A 22,302-nucleotide genomic window follows, 5' to 3' on the forward strand; every position below is an offset into this window, starting at 1 on the left:
CGAAAATTCGTTTCTTTTTTTTTTTTGTGGTACACGGTCCTCTCACTATTGTGGCCTCTCCCGTTGCGGAGCACAGGCTCCGGACGCGCAGGCTCAGTGGCCATGGCTCACGGGCCTAGCCACTCTGCGGCATGTGGGATCTTCCCAGGCCGGGGCATGAACCCGTGTCCCCTGCATCAGCAGGCGGACTCTCAACCACTGCGCCACCAGGGAAGCTCGAAAATTACTTTTTAGTTTAAATTCCCTGAAGTTGAATTGCTGGATCAAGGACTGGTAGAATTCTAAGTACATTGCCTAGTTGCCTTCCAGGAAGATTTTACAATTTATATTTCCATAAGCAGTTTCTGACACCCATGCCCACTCTGGGTTTTTTCTTTTTAACGATTTAAAAAATGCTCTTTTTTTATTTAATAGAGCAAAATTTTTATATTTAATTTGAAATTAAATATAATATCATATTTATTGAACCATGCAGATATATTATTGCCTGTATATGTACTTTGCCCATTTCCTATTGAAATGTTAAAACTTTTGGTATCATTTTGAAATACTGTATATGCACATTTTTTTAAAGAGAAAAGTGCTTTGTTGTTTATCCTGTCTATGAAAATAATGCATTCATTGTTAAAAAAATTTACACACAGTATATGGAATGAAGAAACATGTAATAAAGAAATAAATCCATCAGAAACATTGGTTACATGTTTATATGCTATTTATATATGCTGTTGTATGTGCATATACACATTTGTGAGTATGAAACAAAAATAGAGTCATATTTCTCATACATTAAAAAATGTGAAATATACATACAGAAAGCCAATTAGAACATATAATCCAGTGTAACACATGATTATAAAGAGATCACCCCTGTAAACATCTATCCAACTTGAGAGGTAGCCCCCTACTAACACTCAGTGCCTTCTTCCTAATCACTAATCAGATACTATCATGACTTTTGTGATAGACCTTTTTGTGCTTTTCTTTATGGTTTTACTACCTACTCATACATCCTTATGTAATAGTTTTACTTGTTTTTAACTTTATAAAATAGAGTCATATAGTCATATTTTTTGTGTGCTTTGTTCTCCAAACATTTTGTCAGATTTATCCCCATTATTGCAGGTAGCTTTACTTATTATACTGTCAACGGACATTTTTGTTGTTTCCAAGTTTTATCTTTTAGGAACCGTGATAAAACAGATTTAGTAATATGTTATTAGTAGAATCTAGGTGATGGTATATGGGTGTTCACTGTAAAATTCTTTCAACTTTACTTTGTGTTTGAAAATTTTCATAATAAAATGTTGAGGAAAACTCCATACCTGGGGTTTGACCCAAAATGGAGTAGCCCCATTCCTCCCATGTCATCCCTTTTACAATTAAATATCCATGGACATAACACAACAAACAAGCACAGGAAGACTGAAATGTGGAAGGAAGAAGGCAAACTGAGAACTTTAGAGCCAGGGAAGGACATGTGGTAAATTCCCTTGTTTTCCTTATCACCTCCTGTATGTCTCAGCTAGGGTGTTGCAGAAGCTTACAAGCCAGAACCAACAACAGACCCAGACAAGAAAAAAACAAAACTCTAAGAAAAGCCTATTTGCCTTAGTTGAAACTGGGGAAAATGGTGGCCTAACACAGAGAACTTTTTTGGTAATACCCACCTTACTGTAACCAAACACCAGTGGGAAACCACCCCCCACTCATCTGAACTGTGGAAGCCAAAGGAAGCAGCATGTTTTTCTCAAATGGAAAGAAAAGGAACTGTCAACCATGAACTCTATATCTGGTGAAAATACAATTCAGGAGTAAAAGGGAAATAAAGACATTCTCAGACAAAGGATAACCAAGAGTATTCATTGCTAGCAGAACTACCCTTAAAGAATAACTAAAGGAAGTATTCTAAACAAAGTAAATGATAACAGAAGAAGGCTTGGAACTGTAGAGAGAGAAAAAAAAGGACATCAGAAGGGGTAAAAATAGGGATAACTAAAACAGACTCTCCTAACTATGAGTTTCTTAAAACAGAAGTGATGGTTGAAGTAAAATGATAGCACGATTGGTGCCCAATGTATACAGAGGAAAGACTTAAGACAATTATATTTTAAAAAGTGGGGAGACAGAGGGACCTCAGTGGAATTAAGCTTTCTGTACTTTGCTAAGTTATGTGTGTATGCCTAGAGCAACCACTAAAAAATTATACAAAATGATATACTGAAGAAGACTATATAAATCAAGGGGGAAGTCTAAAAAATGTTTAAGTAACATACGAGAAGGCCAGAGAAGAGAAGCAGAACAATAAACATGAAACAGAAAACAAGGTTAAACAAAATCCTTTCTCTCTCGTTAACCAAATGACTCATGATAGACTATCTCAAGATTTATTTGTTTGTTTTTCATTTTCAAGTAAGAGTAATAGTAGCTTTAAAAAACATGCTGCTGTAATAAACCAGTCACAGAAAGACAAATACTCTATTATTCTACTTATATGAGGTTATTTGAATAGTCAGAATCATGGAAACAGAAAGCAGAATGGTGGTTGCCTGGGGCTGGGGGGAGGTGCTGTGGGGAGTTATTGTTTAATTGGTACAGAGTTTTAGATTTACAAGATGAAGAGTTCTGGAGATAGATGGTGGTGATGGTTGCACAAGACTGTGGATATATTTAATACCACTGAACTGTACATTTGAAAATGGTTAAGATGGTAAATTTTATGTGTATTTTACCACAATAAAATTTCTTGGAAAAAAAATGCTGCTGTACATACTCTGTACATGCTGATGTACCTTTTTATGAGTTTTTCTAGAGTTTGCAGGTACCTGTGGTTAATTAAGACTTTCCCAAGAGTGCATAGTTACTGATAGTTGTAAGGGAATGAATGTCTAGGCCACAATTTCCATTTGTGTTCTCTTGAGCAAGGAAGGTTCTCTCCTATTTCCATTCCCTTCAAATAACCTTCTTCCCACTCACCAGAGGACTCTTAAAATGGTTCAGTGCCCAATGGTGTCAAACTCTCTGGAGTACCACAGTCTAGGACTACTGAAACAAATCTTTTCTAGGAAGACTTCTTTTCTGATTAATGAAAGACCCCACACATGGGGCTTCCCTGTCGTTAGTCACATTTCTGTTAGAAATGGGGTATATAGGCCCTTAGCAGTCTCTGAGACCAGATACTTCTACAATTGGAGAGTCGTGGTAGTTTCACTGTCCCTTCTCATCTAGTCAACAAACTGTCAAATAATGTACTGCTTTCAAGAAAGAGTGTATGGTGAGAACAATGCAATTAAGGCGCTGGTAAAGAAAATATTGAATGATTAAAATGCCACACACACACACCACACACACACACACCTTTTTTTTTAAAGCAAGCACCGTTCTGCAAGAGATGATGTGAAAAGTATTTCAAAATCGATACCAACCAGAGAAACTTACTGGGCTTACTCACTGACGTCAACTTTGTCTTCAGCTCTGCTCCATATTCATCCACAGGAGGGCGCATTAAATGTCCAACCTGTATTTTTTCTAACACCACCAAGCTGTTAACTCAATTGTGACACAGGCTAGCTGGAGATGATATCAGATGCCACAAGTTAAGGCTTCAGTCCTACAAGATTGTCCACCACCCCAAATTCCACCCCAACTTCAGACACCAATCTCAAGTTCAGGTTGTTACCTGTGACTCTGACCTGGCTATAAATCAGGGGTTTATGCACCCCCCTCCTCAAGTTTGATTAATTTTCTACAGCTGCTCACAGAATTCAGGAAAACATTTTGCTTACCAAATCACCAGTTTACTATAAAAGGATATAATACAGAAACAGCCCAATGGAAGAGAGGCATAGGACAAGGTATGGGGAAAGGATGCAGAGTTTTCTTGCTCTCTCTCAGCACCTCTCTCCCAGCACCTCCACAAGTTCACCAACCTGGACGCTCTGAACCCCAGTCATTTTGAGATTCTATAGAGGCTTCATTACATAGGCATGATTGATGAAATCATTGGTCATTGATGATTGAACTCAATCTCCAGCTCTCCAGCCCCTCTTCCCTCCCTTGATATTGGGGAGCAGGGATGGGGCTACTTCAACCCTCTAATAACATGGGTTGTTCCCTGGCAACCTGCCCCCATCTTTAGGTGTTTTCCAAAAATTAGTTCATTAACATAAGGTCTGGTGTGGTTGACAAGAGCTTGTTATGAATATCAAAAGACACATTTATCTCTCTTACCACTTAGGAAATCCCAAGGGTTTTGGGAGCTCTGTGCCAGAAACTGGTTGAAGATCATATATATATTTCTTATTATAAATCACAATATCACAAACTGGCCAAAACAACAACTTGAAACAGTCATGTTAATGAAGCTTCTTGTCTTTTCATTTATTCTCTTTTTTAAATGCAGATTTGTAAGTGTACATTTTCGTCAAATTTGATAAATTTGTTTGACCCCAAATAAAACATGGAACATTCTCATTATCCCAGAAAGTTCCCTCAAACTACTTCCCACTCAAAACCACCCACCCAGAAGCAACCACTCTTCTGATATTTTTTGCTGTATATTAGTTTTGCCAGTTCTAAAACTTCATATAAATGGAATCTTATAGTATGTACTTTTTTGTGTCTCACTTCTCTCCCTCAACATATTATTTATGAGATTAATTTATTATGGTCTATGTATCGATACTTCTTTTCATTACTGTGTAGTATTTTTTTCTTTTTTAAAAAATACCCAATATCAATAGAATTTACATTCTTTTAAAAATATTTATTTCATTAATTTTATTTTTTGCTTCATCGGGTCTTAGTTGTGGCATGTGGGCTCTTCATTGTGGTATGTGGGCTCCTCTCTAGTTGCTGTGTGCAGGCTCTCTTAGTTGTGGCGTGCAGGCTCAGTAGTTGCACTGCACGGGCTTAGTTGCCCTGCTGAATGTGGAATCTTAGTTCTCCATCCAGGGATCAAACCCACATCTCCCGCATTGTAAGGTGGATTCTTAACCACTAGACCACCAGGGAAGTCCCACTGTGTAGTATTTCATTGCACAAATGTACAACAGTATTTATGCATTCACCTGTTGATGCACACTTGGATTGTTTCTAAGTTATTATGAATAAAGCTGCCATGAACATTGGTGCACAAGTGTTTTGGTGGGCATCGATTTATTTCTCTTGAGTAAATACCTAAGGCTAGAACAACTGGTTGTGGGGTAGGTGTATTACTCTGCTTGGGCTGCCATAAGAAAATACACAGACTGGGTGGTTTAAACAACAGAAATTTATTTCTCACTGTTCTTGAGGCTAAAAAGACCTGGGAAGTCTGATCTGAGAAGTGTAAGGTTAAGGCACCAGCAAGGTAGGGTTTATTCTGAGGCCTCTTCTCTTGGCTTGTAGGCAGCTGCCATCTTGCTGTGTGCTCACATGATCTCTTTGTGAGTGCAGGAAAGAGAGAGAGAGCAAGCTCCCTAGTATCTCTTCTTATAAGGGCCCTAATCCCATCATGAGGGCCCCACCCTCGTGACCTCAACTAGCCCTGATTACTTCCCAAAAGCCTCATTTTCAAATGCCATCTACTGGGGGTTAGGACTTCAACATATGCATTTTGGGAGGAACACAAACATTCAGTCCATAACAGTAGGTGACGTTTAACTTTATAACAAACTATTAACTAGCTTTCCAAAGTGGTTTTCTCATTTTACACTCCCAGGAGCAATGCAGGAGAGTTCCCACATGTTCACCAACACTTGGCACTGTCATCTCTTTCATTTTAGCCTTTTACTGAGTGCATAATGGCATCTCATTGTACTTTCAATTCGTATTTCCAGAAGACTAATGATTTTGAGACCCTTTTCAGGTGCTCATGGGCCACTTGTATATGTTCTTTTGTGAAGTATCAGCTCAAGTCTCTTTCAAGTCACTATCACAGTTTTCAAGGTCTCTGTGAAATATGATTTACTTGGTACCAAAGGACACAAGCAGATCTGAAGGGAGTCAGGAATTGCAGTGATGTGGGATGTCCTCCATCAGAGCTATTTTTCTTATTCTCCCAAACATAAATTAAATTTTACTAAACCTCTAGATGCTTTAAACTATCCCTTAGCCTTTTGGTCACAGTAACTGCTCCTAAACATTCCTTGGTGAATTTAGGTGTGTCAAACAATGGTTCTGTAGGTAGGGAATGCCTCTGAAAGGACTGGCTGAATTTCATCAAACTCAAATTGATAAAATTAATATCAAAACTGATATAAGGGCTTCCCTGGTGGCGCAGTAGTTGAGAGTCCGCCTGCCGATGCAGGGGACACAGGTTCGTGCCCTGGTCCACATGCCGCAGAGCGACTGGGCCCGTGAGCCATGGCCGCTGAGCCTACACGTCCGGAGCCTGTGCTCCGCAATGGGAGAGGCCACAACAGTGAGAGGCCCACATACCACAAAAAAAAAAAAACGATATAAAACTCAGTTCAGTTGTTTCATGCTGTTAAGAACTTTTATCCTGGGCTTCCCTGGTAACACAGTAGTTAAGAATTCGCCTGCCAATGCAAGGGACACGGCTTCCAGCCCTGGTCCGGGAAGATCCCACAGGCCACGGAGCAACTAAATCTGTGCGCCACAACTACTGAGCCTGCACTCTAGAGCCCACAAGCCACAACTACTGAAGCCCGCATGCCTAGAGCCTGTTCTCCACAACGAGAGAAACCACCACAATGAGAAGCCAACACACTGCCACGAAGAGTAGCCCCCAGTCGCTGCAACTAGAGAAAGCCTGAACACAGCAACGAAGACCCAGCACAGCCAAAAATAAATAAAATAAAATAAATTAATTAAAAAAAAATTTATCCTGAGCACAGACTCTACATTCTCGCTATATGCTATGTTCATCGTTGCTCAGCTGTGTACCAGAGCTGTGGCACAGCTTTGTGTCTTCAGATGACCCCACTTGGAAGCACACTGCTTGCTCTACCACCAGTAGACTTCATGGGTCACACTGCACGTCATCCCCATGGTTCGAATCCTTACATCATCTTTAAAATTTTTCCTATAAGAGGTTTAATTAATGAATTGTCTAATACATAACAACATGCATGGTAATCAGTACTGCATATCATTATACCTATACCAATTAATAACATTGAAACCCAAATCTAATCTTGTGCTATAGGGCTAAAATCATTGGCTAGGTTTAAGGAGCACATATTTTGAAACATTTAAAATTGATCCAGTTCTAACAAGTAATCCACACTTATTCTATTCTCATTCACATTATTTATGACATTACATTAATACTTTCTTTCATTTCTTGGCTCAGCAATACATCAGCCCAAGAAATGTGACTTAGCAAATTGTGGCATATTAATCTCTTGCTAGCATAGAATATATTTTGTAAAGATTTCAAGATACCCCTTACAGATTTCCTCCTGTGTCTAAAGCACTATGCTCATAAGGCATGTGATTCTGTGTGTTCTCAAGGCCTCCAGACACCAGGTAACAATGGCCCACACAGAAGGACAAATCTGAGAATAGTCTTTAAGTTGAAGTGAGCATTTTCTGTCCCAAGAGGTAAAGGTAAAAAATTATGATTAATAAACGTACCCATGCATCTTAACATACAGAAAAATTTAGATCTTATACCTTCTATCCAAGAATATATAGCTAAGATTAGATAGGTGTAACTTTGGGGCCATTATCCTCCACATCCTCCAAGTATCCAGAAGTATCTTCTGGCCCAGCAGCCATAATTTCAGCTGGCTTCACACCATTTTATTGTTTCATTTATGTTTTGAATAGATACAAGGAGTGCAGTGTGCCAGCTGGTCTTTGTCAGATATTTCCCTTCAGTGGGAGTGGTCTTTCCAGAGGTGCATACAACTATTCAGCAGCTGTCTCCTCAGATGTTTCAAATGATAGCTCAGGTACAAGGAAGCAAGACTCATGATGGCTTTGAAGCCCTAGGCCCTATCAGATCTAATGTATCTTGTAACAGCCTATGAGAACAGCTGAGTTTCCAAGGTTCCTGCAAGGGACTTGCCCAGTGTAAATACACTTTACCAATCAGGAGTCATTTTTATCTTAAGCAATGTTGCCTCATCATGCAGCTGATGAATCTTTTGAGCATGTTACCAAGGCAGTCAGAAACATAAATAAGATTGTTCAGAAACACAGTTGACATACTTTCTTGGGTGGTTACCAGGGGAACAGAGCTAAAATGCTATTCCAAGGTCAAATTCTTTCACAGAGAAAGAGAAAGGATTTCCTTATCTTATTACCTATCACCCATCCCCTTGTTCTTTGGTTAATTGTTTTTTTTTCATTAAACTGTATTTTGAGATCATTACTGATTGACATGCAGTTGTCAGAAATAACACACAGGGCTCCTATGTATACTTTACCATTTCCCCAGTGGCAACATCATGCAAAACTATAGTACAATAATGTGCTTGTTAGCTTTTTTAATACAGAAAAGAAGACAGGTTAGTATATACCTGGTCACCAGGACTTATATTATAAAATGGGCCATTAACAACCAATTTATTTATTAAATAATTAGGTGATTCTTTTGATCAAAATAACTTTTTAGTATCCATAGAATTTTTATAGGAAATTTTCTACCAAATAATAGTATGACAGTATTTAACACACCAAACAGTGTTATTTGACAGAGTTAACAGTATCTCTTTCACTCTCTCAGCAAGTGTCTCTTTTAGGCATCTCAAACTTAGTATGTTTTAAATTGGATGTTTTATCTTCTCTCCCAAACCAGTTTTACCAACATTTTTAGTAGACTTTACTTTTTTAGATCAGTGTTAGCTTCACAGAAAAACTGAGCAGAAGCTACGGAGAGCTCCCATATACCTCCTACCTTATCCACATACACAGCTTCCCTCACTATTTTTTTTATATACTGCAGGTTCTTATTAGTTATCCATTTCATACACATCAGTGTATACATGTCAATCCCAATCTCCCAATTCGTCACCTCAACCCTGCCCACTGCCACTTTCCTCCCCTAGTGTCCATACATCTGTTCTCCACATGTGTCTCAATTTCTGCCCTGCAAACCAGTCCATCTGTACCATTTTTCTAGGTTCCATATACATGTATTAATATGCGATATTTGTTTTTCTCTTTCTGACTTACTTCACTCTGTATGACAGTCTCTAGATTCATCCATGTCTCAACAAATGACCCAATTACGTTCCTTTTTCTGGCTGAGTAATATTCCATTGTATATATGTACCACATGTTCTTTATCCATTCATCTGCCAATGGGCATTTAGGTTGCTTCCATGACCTGGCTATTGTAAATAGTGCTGCAGTGAACACTGGGGTGTGGTGCATGTGTCTTTTTGAATATGGTTTTCTCAGGGTATGTGTCCAGTAGTGGGATTGCTGGGTCATATCATAATTCTATGTTTAGTTGTTTTTTTTACATCTTTATTGGATTATAATTGCTTTACAATAGTGTGTTAGTTTCTGCTTTATAACGAAAAGAATCAGTTATACATATACATATGTTCCCATATCTCTTCCCTCTTGCATCTCCCTCCCTCCCACCCTCCCTATCCGACCGCTCTAGGTGGTCACAGACCACCGAGCTGACTTCCTTGTGCTATAAGGCTACTTCCCACTATCTATTTTACATTTGGTAGTGTATATATGTCCACGCCACTCTCTCACTTTGTCACAGCTTACCCTTCCCACTCCCCATATCCTCAAGTCCATTCTCTAGTAGGTCTGTGTCATTATTCCCATCTTACCCCTATGTTCTTCATGACATTTTTTTCTTAGATTCCATATATATGTGTTAGCATATGGTATTTGTCTTTCTCTTTCTGACTTACTTCACTCTGTATGACAGACTCTAGATCCATGCACCTCACTACAAATAAGTCAATTTCATTTCTTTTTATGGCTGAGTAATATTCCATTGTATATATGTACCACATCTTCTTTATCTATTCATCTGATGATGGACACTTAGGTTGTTTCCATCTCCGGGCTATTGTAAATAGAGCTACAATGAACATTTTGGTACATGACTCTTTTTGAATTACGGTTTTCTCAGGGTATATGTCCAGTAGTGGGATTGCTGGGTCATATGGTAGTTCTATTTGTAGTTTTTTAAGGAAGCTGCATACTGTTCTCCATAGTGGCTGTATCAATTTATATTCCCACAAGCAGTGCAAGAGTGTTCCCTTTTCTCCACACCCTCTCCAGCATTTATTGTTTCTAGACTTTTTGATGATGGCCATTCTGACCAGAGTGAGATGATACCTCATTGTAGTTTTGATTTGCATATCTCTAATGATTAATGATGTTGAGCATTCTTTCATGTGTTTGTTGGCAATCTGTATGTCTTTGGAGAAATGTCGATTCAGGTCTTCTGCCCATTTTTGGATTGGGTTGTTTTCTTTTTGGTTATTGAGCTGCATGAGCTGCTTGTAAATTTTGGAGATTAATCCAACTGAAAAAGTTGCATCATTTGCAAATATTTTCTCCCATTCTTAGAGTTGCCTTATTTATCGTTTCCTTTGCTGTGCAAAGTTTTGAAGTTTCATTAGGTCCCATTTGTTTATTTTTGTTTTTATATCCATTTCTCTAGGAGGTGGGTCCAAAAGGATCTTGCTGTGATTTATGTCATAGAGTGTTCTGCCTATGTTTTCCTCTAAGAGTTTCATATTTTCTCACCTTACATTTAGATCTTTAATCCATTTTGAGCTTATTTTTGTGTATGGTGTTAGGGAGTGTTCTAATCTCATACTTTTACATGTACCTATCCAGTTTCCCCAGCACCAATTATTGAAGAGGCTGTCCTTTCTCCACTGTACATTCCTGCCTCCTTTATCAAAGATAAGTTGACCATATGTGTGTGAGTTTATCTCTGGTCTTTCTATCCTGTTCCATTGATCTATATTTCTGTTTTGTTCCAGTACCATGCTGTCTTGATTACTGTAGCTTTGTTGTATAGTCTGAAGTCAGGGAACCTGATTCCTCCAGCTCCGTTTTTCATTCTTAAGATTGCTTTGGCTATTCGGGGTCTTTTGTGTTTCCATATAAATTGTGAATTTTTTTATTCTAGTTCTGTGAAAAATGCCAGTGGTAGTTTGATAGGGATTGCATTGAATCTGTAGATTGCTTTGGGTGGAAGAGTCATTTTCACAATGTTGGTTCTTCCAATCCAAGAACATGGGTATATCTCTCCATCTATTTGTTTCAACTTTAATTTCTTTCATCAGTGTCTTATAATTTTCTGCATACAGGTCTTTTGTCTCCTTAGGTAAGTTTATTCCTAGATATTTTTTTCTTTTTGTTGCAATGGTAAATGGGAGTGTTTTCTTAATTTCACTTTCAGATTTTTCATCATTAGTGTATAGGAATGCCAGAGATTTCTGTGCATTAATTTTGTATCCTGCTACTTTACCAAATTCATTGTTTAGCTCTAGTAGTTTTCTGGTAGCATCTTTAGGATTCTCTATGTAGAGTACATTATCATCTGCAAACAGTGACAGCTTTACTTCTTCTTTTCTGATTTGGATTCCTTTTATTTCGTTTTCTTCTCTGATTGCTGTGGCTAAAACTTCCAAAACTATGTTGAATAAGAGTGGTGAGAGTGGGCAACCTTGTCTTGTTCCTAATCTTAGGGAAATGGTTTCAGTTTTTCACCATTGAGGACGATGTTGGCTGTGGGTTTGTTATATATGGCCTTTATTATGTTGAGGAAAGTTCCCTCTATGCCTACTTTCTGCAGGATTTTTATCATAAATGGCTGGTAAAATTTAAGTTAAAACATGCATAAGCCCTCTGACTTCCCCCATGCCTGAATATGTGCATATTTTCCATCATTTCCCCTTTTGATTGCAAATCTTGATAGAAAGCAATGATGCTCAAAATATCCATCCCTCAATGCTGGGGTGCTGGCTCCTACCTCAGGTTCAGATCATGTCCCTCGCTGTTAGGTCTCCTTTATATTCACCTATTCATTCACATTGGAGGAAAACTAAGCTGATCTCAGGAACAGGCTCAGAGATATGTTAATGAGGAAACACTATATATGCTATACGTTTTATCACTTACACTCAATTGTCACACAAGCATTGCACATGTGCTATTAGCAGCAGACTTAAAGCAAGCAGTGTCACATTTCATGAGTAGTCATAATCTGTGAAAATTTCGCTAGATAATTTTCTTTCCATTCAGAACATCAGGGCAATAACATCAGACACAATAACCGTCATAAATACAGACCTTACCTAACAGAACTAGAATTTAACATCCCCTAAAATATAGTCTTTTTTCTCTCTGAAATAACCCTCATCTCCACCAAACACAGCAAATCAAAACTAGTTTGTGTGTAATTGATCATATCAGCTCCTTCAAACTGGCTGAGATATAAGTCCTCAGAAGTCTCAGACTGAATTCCCCAAAGGCCTCTCAAGGCCAGGAACACCATGACAAAACACTGCCATAAGCCTCCACCTCAGTGGATTTCTGTCTTCTAGAGGTATCCCAAATATCAAGATTCCTGCACATGCCAGGAGACAGTCTTTCCCATTCACCTGATAAGGCTGCTCAGAAACCAAGAGTCCCAGTTTTTGGATGGACTGGGCAGAGAGAAAAGAAAAATGTTTCAATTCTACCCTCAGAAGTAGTTTACCCAATTGCTGTAAGTCACAACTAACTTGAGGGGAAGGGCATCCCTCTATCTGGAAAACACAGATCAAAACTTTCCAGACAAAACCCATAAATATTATGACCATATTCGCCAGTTCACTCAGTAACCAATCCTTCCATTAACTTTTTAAGAAGCCATCAGGTTTTCCTTTAGGATTATTTAAGTTCTTACCCAGTTCTGAACTGTAATCTGAAATTTATCAGAGACCTGTTATTGTCAAAAGGTCGTTCCTATGAATCTGGAAGATGAAGCACTTTTGCAAAAGCATCAGAGTACAACAATAACTGTCTACAAAAGACAAAAGACTTAAAAAGTCACAGTTAAACATATTATCACAATGTATGCGATAAAGCATCTTGGTTATAGTAACTAGAATTATGACTGAGTATAATCTTAACCCTAAAAAACCTTAATCTCTCGCAAAAACCAAGAAACAATTGTGCATTTCCTGGTTGGAAAGCTTAATGCTTTAGTCTTATTCTCCTAAGCAGGCAAAAGTAGTTAAACTTAGACCTGCCCAGGAATTAATGTTCCATTATTTTACTTTTTTTTTTTTTTTTTTTTTTCTTTTTGCGGTATGCGGGCCTCTCACTGTTGTGGCCTCTCCCGTTGCGGAGCACAGGCTCCGGATGCGCAGGCCCAGCGGCCATGGCTCACGGGCCCAGCCGCTCCGCGGCATATGGGATCCTCCCAGACCGGGGCACGAACCCGCGTCCCCTGCATCGGCAGGCGGACTCTCAACCACTGCGCCACCAGGGAGGCCCATTTTACCTTTTTTGAAATGACTTAGTCAGTGAATTCTCTTCATGTAACTTAGTTTAGTTTCAAGTTACAAAAATCTTGAGAGACTATTTTAGATAGACTTTCCCAAAGCATAATTATTCCAATAAAGATTTCTAAAAACCTTGCTCCTTTTTGTTCATGTACTCTTAGAGATCACATATGATTAGATTAAAGTTCCTGAGAACCCAGGTAGATCATATACATCTCAAAGGTACAGGAAGAGAAATACCAATTCCTTCCAGAGAGCTAGCTTAACCAATTACAGAAGGCTCACTTTGATACAATAGCAGAGCCATGAGGGGCCATTGTTCTCCAGATCTCTTGGCAGCCCCCATTCATCATGCACAGCCACTACAGGGTCCCACATACTAGTAGACATCCACTGCAGTACTACCCCTGCAACTTTCAGGATTACCCCCTCAACTTTTGGACCCCACGTGTGAATGGCCGGCCACCCCGGGATAAAACCCACAACCTTCAGGCCCCACAAGCTAGTGGACAACCCCTGCAACATTCCATTCCCCATCCTGTATTTCCCAACATCTCAGTGCTCACTGGAGTTTCCTTGTTCTCCTGGCTGGCTCTGCCAAATGTTGGGCTGCACCCAGCAGGCCTATAAGGCCTACATTTGCCCAGTTTAAGACCAAAGAAGAAGCCTGGAGTCAGCAACAGAGACATCAGTGGCTTAATGGATGGTAGGGGGTGTAGATTGCCAGTTATAGAGGGAATTACATCAGTTTGGCGCATTAGTTACCAGGACCCATACTACCCCTTTGATAAGGACAATCAGTAGCCTGGGCCTGGGGCAAGCATGTAGGAAGTTCAGTCGTGTGAGTAGGGTATAGGGGAAGCAGGCAGTGGTTGAGCAGGGGATGTTCAGAGAGGAAGAGAACCCCTATCCTGAGTGGCCTGACCATATAAATGTCATCAGTATTATACCATGTCCCTGTTCCCTCCTTCCTGATCCTCTCCTCCCCACTTCATGTAGTAAAGTCAGAGTAATTTATTTACCTATTTGGCTTTGAATAACTTCTTTACCAAAATATTATATTAGATATGATTTCTTGAGACTACTTTTGGCTTCATTATGACAATTTTTAAGGATATAAGCTGAATTTGTTTACGATAGAAATTTCTTGAAACAACTGGATCACTAGGCAGTTCTTTGGTCTTTTTAGGTTCTATAGGGAGTTTGTGTTGTAATCATGGCTTTGTATTGTGGGATTTGATCTGCATCATCAAGTCTGAATTCTTAAGGGACATCTGCAGCTACTTTCATGCAACAAAGATAACCTCACATCCTTCTTGGCAAATATATCCATCCACAATACAGGGGCAAGTTTGTGCCTTTATATCAGTTGTATCTCACATTTAGAAATCATGATGAACCTGAACCAGTAGTTTTTGATGAGCAACACGATATGCCTGAAGTTTAGAATGAATAAAAGTTGGCCTGTTTTGACGGTGGGCTTGGCAATACACTGGGTACCTCTGTGTGGCTCACAAATGAAAAGTTAATCTAGAAAACCAGATTCATTTGGAATCAGAGTTTATAAGTTAGACATAGCCAGCTTTCAATATTCAAGTGACAAAAGGTCAATGCCGAGAACAAAGTCATCTACTTGAAGGCCAATTGACAATGTGATAGAAAGTTCATATAAAGCCTAGCTTTCTGCCCTCAAGCACAAGGAGACAAGATATTACAGGCAGAACACTAAGAATATCTACTAGGCTACAATATCCAGGGAATAGCAGGAAGGGCTTCTTCAGCTCATGAGAGATGGTGCTGGACTCTGATGGAAACCGTGGCCTTGGAACAGACACTTGAAGGACAAGTTAGAGGAAAATGATTCCATGAAACTTGAAAAGACCTCCAATGGCCGTGACATGGAACAATCCTTGCTCCCTCCAGGGAGAACAGTATCTGGGGAAATGTGCCAGGAAGAAGGATGAGCCTTTATTCCAACATCATTGAGGTGAAGCCAAACTTTTCCCTCCATATGTTTTTTGTTTGTTTGTTTTTGTTGTTTTTTTAAACATCTTTATTGGAGTATAACTCCTTTACAATAGTGTGTTAGTTTCTGCATTATAACAAAGTGAATCAGTTATACATATACATATGATCCCATATCTCTTCCCTCTTTAATCTCCCTCCCTCCCACCCACCCTATCCCACCCCTCTAGGTGGTTTGTGTCCAAATGGTTTTAATTGGCTCACAAAGAGCTGTTCCTGTTGGCTAACTAGTGCTAGATGGAAGTTGCCTGTGGGGAAGTGGGGGTGGTGCCTTTAGGGAGTCCCAGCTGCAGAGAAGAGGCTCCTGGCAGAGGCCTGGCATCTGCTAACTCCGGCTCTGGAGGGTGAACTCCCAGACACAATCCTGATTTCCTGGCTGCTCCCAGGGGGGACTGTGCCAGCCTGGCACTGCTTTGCTTCTATGGGCAGAGGTCCCTCGAAGCCCTGCATGAGGCTGAGCTTTAATTTATGACCACTTCATGTCATGTGTGACTCTCACATGCAGGAAACCACAACAGAGGCTGATTCTACCTGGACCTTAGAGTAAACCCCTTTTCTTATTTCCCCTTCATTCCCCTTAAGTGGTTGAAGTAATGCAAGGAGCCAGTGAAGATGGAGTTGAAGGTGGTCCTCAGAAGTAGGAGGTTTAAAGAGTTGAGGCTCTGGTAGAATTAAACAGCATATAACCTCACACCACAGCCAGTCTGAGCAAGACAGAGGCCTTTCCTCTTTCTGCTAACACCACACTGCTGAGATTTCTTTTCCCCTTCAGACAGGATCTTCTGTCTGGTGAATGATGATTTCTCCCTTCAGATGAACGAGTGGGGACCATGTAGATAGAGAGTGATTTTCCCTTTGACTTTGTACCCTATTGTAAGTTCACTGATTTCTCTCTATCCTCATGCTCCTTCTCACAGCCAACTTTTGACTGACAGTTGAGGGAGAGATGGATGAGCAATAAAACTATATCCCAAACATGGCTCTTTTCATTCAACCCTGCTGCTTCTTTGGGTCCAGTATGCAGTGAAACCTTTCTGTGTTCTGGAGTAACCTTCTCAGTACTTTAGTTCCCTAGATTTAAATTTTTACCCTTCTGATTTTTTGTGTGTCTAGGAATGTTCACTTCCCAGGTTACCTTTAGACTTGCCTACCACATCATCAGTGATTTTTCAATACATGATTATTTGGGATGAACAAAACTCTACTGAGCATTGTATGGGATGTGCCCATGCATAATCTATGGTATTTTATCAAAGTGAATATGTAATGTAATAACCAGAGGAGACATGTATGCAGATATGGGTAATGCAAGGAAGAATATGATGAGACAAAAATGAGTCATGTAACCTTAAACACCAACATTAGTCCATGTTATTATATCTCAAATATTTGCACTAAAGTACTTCTAAAATAAAACTTAACAGTTCAGAACACTACATTGATTTTGTCACATGTAGTCAGGTTCCCACTGGCACCAACATACATTTGGGAGTTCATTTACTACAACCAAGAAGAACTGTGTTGTGTGCTCAGTACATGTCTGTGAGATGTAATTAGTAAAGGATTTAAGGGGAATGCACAATTATTAGAGTCTTTAAAAATCAAGGGAGGGCTTTCCTGGTGGCACAGTGTTTGGGAGTCCACCTGCTGATGCAGGGGATATGGTTTCATGCCCGGGTCCGGGAGGATCCCATATGCCGCAGAGCGGCTGGGCCCGTGAGCCATGGCTGCTGAGCCTGCACGTCCAGAGCCTGTGCTCCACAATGGGAGAGGCCACAACTGTGAGCGGTCCGTGTACCACAAAAAAAAAAAAAAAATCAAGGGAGTTTTTCAGCAGACGAATGAAAGAAAGAGGAAGAGAATTAGGAGAAAGTCATGGAACATATAATTATGTGAGTTGATGACAAACAAAGTTGTAAGTATGGCTCGGGGCCGAGTCATCTTGGGCTTGTATTTGAAGGTAATACTTGGATTTATCCTGGCCTCTTCAATATTTCTATAAGGAGTGGCTGACAGGATGTCATCAATGTTTTAGGAGGATTAAACTGATCCTGTGTGCAGGACAGATATGTGTAGGGGGAAGCAGGAGGCAGTCAGAACCACGATAAGCCTGTTGCTGTGCTCATGGTAAGAGCTGGTCAGTGTTGGGACCAAGTGGGAAAGGAGGTGATAGTGAGGACAATGAGTACTGATTTTTCACGAGAGTAGAGAAGATTGAGAAAGGAGAGAAGTCCAATGAGGAATTGAAGGCTTCTGAAGAATGACCACTGGAGATTTAGGTGAGTGCTCCCTGGACACCAGGGAAGACGAGGTGGGAACCCTCACGTGTAGAGTAGGAAAAGAGGCAAGGACTCCTGGAAACTATCCCCATGGATTGGAACAAACTCTGGACTTGGAGTCAGAAGTTCTGGGTTCTAATCCAAATCCTGTAATTAATTCATGTTTTCATGTTCCTAAGGTGTTATAGGAACTCTGGACAGTTTAGCATTAAGGGAACCTCTGCTTCTCTTAGCCCATCTAAATTTGAAGGGATACCGAGATTTATATGAGGAATTCTAGCTACTGTCTGAGGCTCGCCACCCTCTGATACCCATCCCTGACACCCATGCAAGGCAATAAAGCACCAAAAAGTTAGATTGGTTGTGGGGGAAGAAGAATAGTGCAGGGCTAGGTTCTGAGCTGTGAGAGGAGAAGGTAGGAATTGAGCCTAAGACAGAGGAAAAGTTAACTAATTCAGTAATGACCAAAGACCCTGAAAGTAACAGCACCACTTGTAACCAATAATTGCTCGTTGTACAGCCCTGGAAAAGGTAACTTTTCTGTGACTCAGTAAATTGGGGATAATTTAACATCTCCTAATGTGAGGCCATAGAGGACAGGTGACACTGAGGAGAGCCAACTCTAAAGTTTTCTGAAACTCTCAGACCATATAGTAGCCACTGTCTCATAGGGTTGCTGGACCCAATCCTGTGTTTTCCTGAATTTTTATTGTCTGTAAAATAAGTGTTTTAAAATCACACCTTTTATACATAACTAATGGTTTTATGACTTATGAGCACCTATCAGCCTCATATTTAAAAGCATGACCATGATCACATATCATTAATTACAGGAATAGTCATGGTTAAATTTACACCTATAGGGACTCAGTTTCTTGGTTTGTAAAATGAAAAAATGTATGCTATCCAAGAGTCCTCTCAGTTCTAAAAGTTTTAAATTATAGAATATGAAATTAGTTTCCTTAAAGCTCCCTTCATGTCATGATTTCTCAAGCTGTAGATGAAGAGATTGATGAGAGGAGTCACCACTGTGAAGATGACAATAGTCACCACATCTTGCACTGAGTACGAGGATGAAGGGTGCTTATAGACTCCCAGGATTGCCCCATAGAACAGGGAGACCACAGTGAGGTGGGATCCACACGTGGACAGGGCTTTCCTTATTCCATGGGCAGATGGCAACTTCAGTACATTACAGAAGATGTAATCATATAAAATGATGATACATGCAAATGGTGTCATAAATACCAGTTCACCCACAGTGAATACCATCAGGTCATTGATAAAGGTATTCAAACAAGAGAGTTTTAGAATAGGATAAGGGTCACAGAAAAAGTTATACACAGCATTGTTGGAACAAAATGTGAGTTGCACCATGAGAAGAGTCTGTAGGAGAGCATGCAGATTTGTACTGACCCAAGATGCAGCCACCAGAAGGACACAGAGTTTGGGCCTCATGATCATGGTGTAGTGGAGTGGGCAACAGATGGCAGTATAATCATCATAGGCCATCACACAGTGGAGGAACCCATCTCTGTTGATGAAAATGATGAAGTAAATCTGGGTCGTACATACCATGTAAGAGAAAGACTTGCTTCACAGTATGTGATTCACCAGCTTTTTGAGGATTGTGACTGATGAAAAGCAGATGTTGACACAGGAGAGGTTGGCCAAGAATAAGGACATGGGTGTTTGGAGATGACGGTCACAGCTGATAGCCAAGACAATGAGAAAGTTCCCAATGAGGGTGACCAGGTACATCCACAAGAACAGCCCAAAGAGAACCTCCTCCTGCTCTGACTGCCCAGAGAGTCCCAGGAGAATGAATTCTGTGACTCCAGTCTGGTTGTCTCTGCCCATGTCTGCAGGGGAGAAAATGTGGTCAAAAGTAAAAGGAAATATTTATTTAATTAGCCTCCATATATTGTTTAGAGAGTACAAGTTTTTAATGATACCAGATCCAAAATGTATTTCTTAATTAATAACACTTCAAACATAAAAGTAGATGAGATTGATAATGTCATCATTTGAGCAAATTTTTATGATACTGTTGTGTCATTGAGAATTAATTCACATTAGATAATTCTATGAAGCGAGTTTTAATGAAATAAATAGCTGGTTAATTTCTATAATTTTAATTTGTGTTTAATTATCTTTGGTTTCATGCAGCTTAATTCATACTTCACTAACAGTTAATGAATATCTGGTATATACAAGTTATTTTCACATACACAATTTCTTTTAATCCATATCATTCATATATATATATATATATATATATATGTTTTGGCCGCCTCACATGGCTTGTGGGATCTCAGTTCCCTGACCAGGTACTGAACCTGGGCCACAGCAGTAAAAGCCTAGAATCCGAACCACTAGGCCACCAGGAACTTCTGTCATCCATCATTCATAAGTGAGGACCCTGAGAAGAAGAATCAGAGATGAAGAACCTGGGATTCAGAGAAATTAGGTGATGACAGATTAGATTGAAAGAAAGCATAACATTTATAGTCTTGAAACAGCTGAAATGCCCTTTTCTTTATATTCCTCCCTAGTTTTACTTCCAAGTTTCAATTATCAACCATTTACTGAGACTATAACCAAGTGCCAGGCAGTGTCTTCCTGCTTTACATACATTTCTTACAGATTTAAAATATGTAAATTTAAAAAATAACAAGCTTCATTAAGCAGAAGGGAAAAATGAAGCAATGAGATTTAGCTATTTGTTTAAAGTCATAAGTTCTTTTACCCGAATAACTTTATACAACTCACTCAAATTCATTCTGGATCTCTCTTATTTTCTCAGGATTATACTAATTCTAGGCACTGAAGCATCTGCCTGGCAGTTTTCCCTCAACGTTGTAACTGGATAGCATCAAAATGTCATTGCAGTAGCTCACAAATGTTGGCTTGGATGAGCTAAGCGTGCTAGTGAGTTTGCTATGTACGACATTCTGTGAAGAGACTACTTTTCTCCCTGTGCTGGCCAAAACAGGATCACTGGTATTTGGTATTATTTTTGAAGAGGAAAAGGAGATTCATAGAGAAAGTCAAGTTATGGGGGCATATCCAAGTGATAATCCCAGCCTTAAGGAATTAATGCAGGCAGAAAGAGTCAGATAGAGAATTTTGAATATGTAAGAATACACAGTATTCGAATAGTAAAGAGGAGAGGAGATGGCATTTCAGGGGAGGAGATTTACAGGTTAAATGTCTTGACTGACTGGGATAAAGGGTGTCACAGGCAATACTTTTAGGAGAGTGGTTGCAGGATGTATATAGTATGGTGACTATAAAATATCCAGCATTTTGAGAGTTAAATTAGTAAAACCAATGTAAAATTCTGAGATCTGAAGCCATTTTCTCGTAAATTATATCACAGAATTAAAAGGTAGAAAGGCAGAAGTTGGCAGTACCCAGAGCTATTGAAAGAAAGTACTTCAGGGAAAGGATGTAGAATGTAGAAGTGGGGGTACAGGGGTTGCATCAAGGAAAAACCAAAACAATATTTGTGCAGACGTTTTCATTGTGCTCCAAAGAGTAGATGTTGATATTAGGGTCTTAATTGTAAGCTATTTCCCATAATGGAAATGGTAGTAGAAGGTGAAAGAAGTATAGCAGGATGGTGTAGGGTTTTTCCTATTGTCTGGGAACTGGCAAAGGCAAAAACAGGTGTAGAGGCTCTAAATAACCCAGACTCTATGTCGAGAGACCTGCCAGCATTAAGGTTAGCCACTTCCTGTCAATGTTTGCTGGGATAGTCCTACCAGGAGTACAAGCAACGTTGGTCCCAACCCCCAAGTCAATATGGTAAGAGGGCCTGGTTTCATACATCAGTCCCTTGTGAATCTCTTTAGTTTGTGACTGTCCCTGAGACATCTCGTGTTTTGCAGCATTGAGTGTTTGTGTTCCTGGACCTTAAAACTGAGGATGCTTAGTGCTTGGACCGCAGCTCAAGCTGACCCCCTCTGTGGGGTTCCATGTGGCATCCAAGCAACCTCCCTCTGAGACACTTCTCTAATGTGGTCATAGACCACAGTGAAGGTACACAAGGAAGCAACTAATAAAACGGTGGAGCTTAAGGGCAGAATAGGAGGGTCTTGAATGTCTGACAGAAGAGTCTCCTTTGTGAGGAAAGAGGGTGGCTCTTGGCTCTGAGCTTTTGGCCAGAATTTCTAAGAGCCGGCCGTCACTGATCTTAGCACTGCTGCCCTTAGTTATTACCTCTTTCGTTTCCCACTGCTTAATTTTCTATTTCCACCTTGGAAACATGCTTGCTCTATTCTGCAATGGGTAGTACATCCTGAAAGAGGAAAGGCTTGTACATGTTAGACCAGGTGATGTTTCCCGTTTGAACTTGGTGAGATGCTGAAGCATTTAGTGTGTGTTTCTCCAAATGTAAATGTATGTGTTTTTGTCTGTGTGAATCTGTCTCTGTGGGAGATAACTGTGTCCTCACCTGCTTTCCCAGATTTTCTTACCTGGCTGCTCTGCTGCTGTGAGAGGCTATCATGGGACCCCTGTCTCCACTGGCTGCTTGCCTGACCCTGAATCATGAGAAAGTC

General features: G+C 39.9%; 1 pseudogene across 1 annotated transcript; it reads right to left on the reverse strand.

Moving 5' to 3' along the window:
• Positions 1 to 18,670: 18,670 nt before the first annotated feature.
• Positions 18,671 to 19,597, reverse strand: LOC308611195 (olfactory receptor 1f45-like; annotated as a pseudogene). The gene has a single exon. The product of its transcript is annotated as an olfactory receptor 1f45-like (transcript).
• Positions 19,598 to 22,302: the final 2,705 nt, after the last annotated feature.

Source organism: Mesoplodon bidens (assembly GCF_964165515.1).
Source record: "Mesoplodon bidens genome assembly, contig: HAP1_SCAFFOLD_227, whole genome shotgun sequence".
Taxonomy (NCBI): Eukaryota; Metazoa; Chordata; class Mammalia; order Artiodactyla; family Ziphiidae; genus Mesoplodon; species Mesoplodon bidens.